Raw genomic sequence first — 5,197 nt, forward strand, 5'->3', positions numbered from 1 at the left:
CCCTTTTTATTTAAATTTTAGTTTCATTTGTACTCATTTTGTTATGCGTTTTTTGTCATTTTTATTAATTTTTTTTTGGGGGGGGGTGTTAAAGAATACCTTTTTTTCAGCTTTAGTTTTTATTTATTTCTAGTTATTACTTTTAGTGCTTCAACTTACACTTATTTCAGTTAATTGTCAAGGCAAGATTTATCTTTTTCGTTCAGTTTAAAGTTTTTCATCTAATATTTGTAGCTAATTTTATTTCAGCTTTATTTCCATTTAGAAAAATGCTTTTAATAGTTTTAGTTAATGATAAACCGGAATATGTAATACTCATAATGCTCATAATAAATGACAACGCAGCATAAGGTGAATTCAAATAAAATAAAAAAGTCTCAGTAATCAAATATATGTGACAATAGAGTGGTGGAACTATGACGTCACTTTGTAGCAAAACCCCGGAAGCGAGTTAGCGTTTTAGCACTTCCGGCTCCATGTCCCAGACTCAGTGGGTTTTCTGAATGGGAGTTTGGTTAAATCCCTAAAACAAGGTCCATGGTTCACACAGGCTCAAGATACTTTCACGTTTTATTCTACGACATAAAACACACCAGTTACTTTGCCCTGAAATGCAACACGTGTTCGGATGGAAGATGCTGGTTCTATCGCTCAGCTACTGATGCAGAGACTCGTATTACCATGATTCCATGTAAACACCACATTTAATGGCTTAGTGGCGGTGAAAGCGAAACTTTAATGATGCATAGTGCCTAAAGCCACATCACATGAAGCTGTTACGGAGCATATAGACATATAGGCTTTTCTAGAAGCAAGGATAAAATAACATTGTGTGTAACTAACCCACCCTAACAAAGCTGAAATGTGGTACTTTATTCACTAAAATAAGTTTAATCTTACCATATCCAAAAACTGGCTCACTCTGCTGTTATTTAATAGATTAAATGCACTGGAATTTTATTGAATAGTTCGTGGAGACAATTTTTTAATTAAAATATTAATTTTAAGTTTTAATGCACCTTATTTCAAAATGTAAAATGTCCTTTAGTTATGATTATTTCATTTACTCACTATACTATTTATTACTATTGTCTCATTTCAGTTTTAGTTTGGCTCTAGTTTTGTATTTATTCCAGTTTATATGAAACGATTCATGTAGAGTTGATTCTATGGTTGAACACAGAGCTTATTTTTTGCGATCATCCAAAAGCCTATGGAGAAATCCTGCACACAGTTCTCCACTCTATTAAGCTCCGCTGGGTCAGGTAATACACACACGCATTCTGATTATTTGCGGGTGGGTCGCAGGTGGATAAGATAAATCATGAATGATGCAAATATTAACTATTTTCTCAAATATGAACGTGTTTTAAATAGGCTACGGAAATAGAATAAACTATAAGTTAACATTATTTAGTCCAGAGCAGTGAGGGATTTACTCTGTCTGTTGTTGTTTGATTAATATTAATGACAGACGGCACAGCTTTACTAGGCTGCTTTATTAGCTTTAAAGAGCCTGTCTATGAAAATTATAGAGCCACAGATCACATTTCTTTTTAGTTTTCTACATAAGGAGTTGGAAGTTAGACTGTACTCCGTGTAACTGATCTTTGCAAATATTGAAACCAAGATAAGTTACTTCCTCTCTAATTACAATAGCTTCAAATTGGGTAAAAGGAATACCATTATCTTTAAGCGGAAAAAGGGTAAATTTTTAATGTTTACAAATAAACCGGACACTTCAGCAAATATAAGACGCACAGCACAGAGCACTGGGCTTGCCGTCATGTGACCGGTTTCTCTCAAGCTCTACAGTAAGTGTGGTTCTTCATCACGTGCGTGTGATATACAGTACATCAGCGCGATGACTGTTCATGACCAGACCTGCTTTATTGACTAGACGCTTTTAAAACATGTTGGATGTCGGTCAAAAGTATAATCAGGATTTTTTAAAGTGGTGGAACTATGACGTCACTTTGTAGCAAAACCCCGGAAGCGAGTTAGCGTTTTAGCACTTCCGGCTCCATGTCCCAGACTCAGTGGGTTTTCTGAATGGGAGTTTGGTTAAATCCCTAAAACAAGGTCCATGGTTCACACAGGCTCAAGATACTTTCACGTTTTATTCTACGACATAAAACACACCAGTTACTTTGCCCTGAAATGCAACACGTGTTCGGATGGAAGATGCTGGTTCTATCGCTCAGCTACTGATGCAGAGACTCGTATTACCATGATTCCATGTAAACACCACATTTAATGGCTTAGTGGCGGTGAAAGCGAAACTTTAATGATGCATAGTGCCTAAAGCCACATCACATGAAGCTGTTACGGAGCATATAGACATATAGGCTTTTCTAGAAGCAAGGATAAAATAACATTGTGTGTAACTAACCCACCCTAACAAAGCTGAAATGTGGTACTTTATTCACTAAAATAAGTTTAATCTTACCATATCCAAAAACTGGCTCACTCTGCTGTTATTTAATAGATTAAATGCACTGGAATTTTATTGAATAGTTCGTGGAGACAATTTTTTAATTAAAATATTAATTTTAAGTTTTAATGCACCTTATTTCAAAATGTAAAATGTCCTTTAGTTATGATTATTTCATTTACTCACTACACTATTTATTACTATTGTCTCATTTCAGTTTTAGTTTGGCTCTAGTTTTGTATTTATTCCAGTTTATATGAAACGATTCATGTAGAGTTGATTCTATGGTTGAACACAGAGCTTATTTTTTGCGATCATCCAAAAGCCTATGGAGAAATCCTGCACACAGTTCTCCACTCTATTAAGCTCCGCTGGGTCAGGTAATACACACACGCATTCTGATTATTTGCGGGTGGGTCGCAGGTGGATAAGATAAATCATGAATGATGCAAATATTAACTATTTTCTCAAATATGAACGTGTTTTAAATAGGCTACGGAAATAGAATAAACTATAAGTTAACATTATTTAGTCCAGAGCAGTGAGGGATTTACTCTGTCTGTTGTTGTTTGATTAATATTAATGACAGACGGCACAGCTTTACTAGGCTGCTTTATTAGCTTTAAAGAGCCTGTCTATGAAAATTATAGAGCCACAGATCACATTTCTTTTTAGTTTTCTACATAAGGAGTTGGAAGTTAGACTGTACTCCGTGTAACTGATCTTTGCTAATATTGAAACCAAGATAAGTTACTTCCTCTCTAATTACAATAGCTTCAAATTGGGTAAAAGGAATACCATTATCTTTAAGCGGAAAAAGGGTAAATTTTTAATGTTTACAAATAAACCTGACACTTCAGCAAATATAAGACGCACAGCACAGAGCACTGGGCTTGCCGTCATGTGACCGGTTTCTCTCAAGCTCTACAGTAAGTGTGGTTCTCCATCACGTGCGTGTGATATACAGTACATCAGCGCGATGACTGTTCATGACCAGACCTGCTTTATTGACTAGACGCTTTTAAAACATGTTGGATGTCGGTCAAAAGTATAATCAGGATTTTTTAATGTTTCTAAAAGAAGTCTCTTCTGCTCAACAAGGCTGCATTTATTCGGTTTAGTAAAAACAGTGGAATATTATTGTAATGTAAAGCAGCTGTGTTCTCTGTGAATATCTGTTAAACTGTAATGTATTTCTGTGATGTGCAGCTGTATCTTCAGCATCATTCCTCCAGTCTTCAGTGTCACATGATCCTGTAGTGTTACATGCGTAAGAAACATTTATCAATAAAAATCAAAATACTTTCTAGTTAATACTTACTGTGTTCAACATTGATAATAATCAGAAATGTTTCTCGAGCAGCAGATCAGCATATTATACTGATTTCTGAAGATCATGTGACGCTGAAGACTGGAGGAATGATGCTGAAAATCATTACGTCCATATCAAACATATTTAGGATATTTAAGCCTTCTTATAATTTGATCTGTTAAGGCTCTGTATTGTGTCAATCACTACAGAAATAAACGTCTCACTCTTCAGAACTGAAGATCTGGTTTGCAGTCGTTCATCACGTCAGGAGAGCTGTTACAGGCCTGCCAGCACACGAGTGATACCGTGGTAAAATCACTGTAAATAACCATCTGGAGTAGGTCACGGCTCTCCAAAAACTGCAGAAACACCAATATGATAAAACACACCAAACTTTAATAAATGCATTTCAGTGTTCTTACCCCAAATTAACTATTCACAACAAATAAACTCACCTGTGTTACTTTAGACTGTTTACAGATCGTCCAATCAGAACGAGCGGCTGATCATATCATCACAAACACAACAGACTGAACTGAGAATGGTTTATTGAATATTATTTAATATGTTCCACATTCAGATGATTCTTAGAGATATTTGTGTGCTGGAGCCACACACTCACACATCATACACACACACACAGACAGTCACACACTCACACACACATACCATGCAGTCACACACACACACTCACACACACACACACATCATCATGCAGTCACACACACACACACACACACACACACACAGACTCTCACTCACACACACAGACTCTCACTCACACACACAGACTCTCACTCACACACACACACAGACTCACACACACACACAGACTCACACACACACACAGACTCTCACACACACACAGACTCTCACACACACACAGACTCTCACACACACACAGACTCTCACACACACACAGACTCTCACACACACACAGACTCTCACACACACACAGACTCTCACACACACACAGACTCTCACACACACACAGACTCACACACACACACATTGATTCTGTGATCCGGTTGGGCTCGTGGTTCAGCCGTCGTACCAGTCCAGAAACAGCAGTGAGAACGAACACATGACCAGGAAGAACAGAATCCAAACGCGGAACCCAGCGTTATTCTTGATAGCCTGACACACACACACACACACACACACACACCTATGTGACTTATGAAGGAAAACTTACTCCAAGTGAAACACTGGAAGCACATTCAAGTTAAAAATGGTGAATTCATGCCACTCTTACATTAAAAATAATGTGATGTGTTTATTGGTTTTCTTACCTCTCTAATATCTTCATTTCCTTCTTTCACATTTTCTGTGGCACCAACAACTAGCTGATGAATGCTGTCGATCTCAGTCTCCTGTAACACACCCACACACACATCAGTACACACACACACACACACACACACACACATCAGTACACACACATATATATA

General features: G+C 37.2%; 1 long non-coding RNA gene across 1 annotated transcript; it reads right to left on the reverse strand.

Moving 5' to 3' along the window:
• Positions 1 to 4,365: 4,365 nt before the first annotated feature.
• Positions 4,366 to 5,157, reverse strand: LOC107579211 (uncharacterized). The gene is made up of 3 exons (XR_001608446.1): positions 5,039 to 5,157; positions 4,743 to 4,883; positions 4,366 to 4,400 (listed from the first exon to the last, which is right to left on the reverse strand). It is a non-coding gene; the product is annotated as an uncharacterized lncRNA (long non-coding RNA).
• Between the last annotated feature and the right edge of the window lie 40 nt (positions 5,158 to 5,197).

This window comes from Sinocyclocheilus grahami, unplaced genomic scaffold, assembly GCF_001515645.1.
Source record: "Sinocyclocheilus grahami isolate Dianchi unplaced genomic scaffold, SAMN03320097.WGS_v1.1 scaffold15408.1, whole genome shotgun sequence".
NCBI lineage: Eukaryota > Metazoa > Chordata > Actinopteri > Cypriniformes > Cyprinidae > Sinocyclocheilus > Sinocyclocheilus grahami.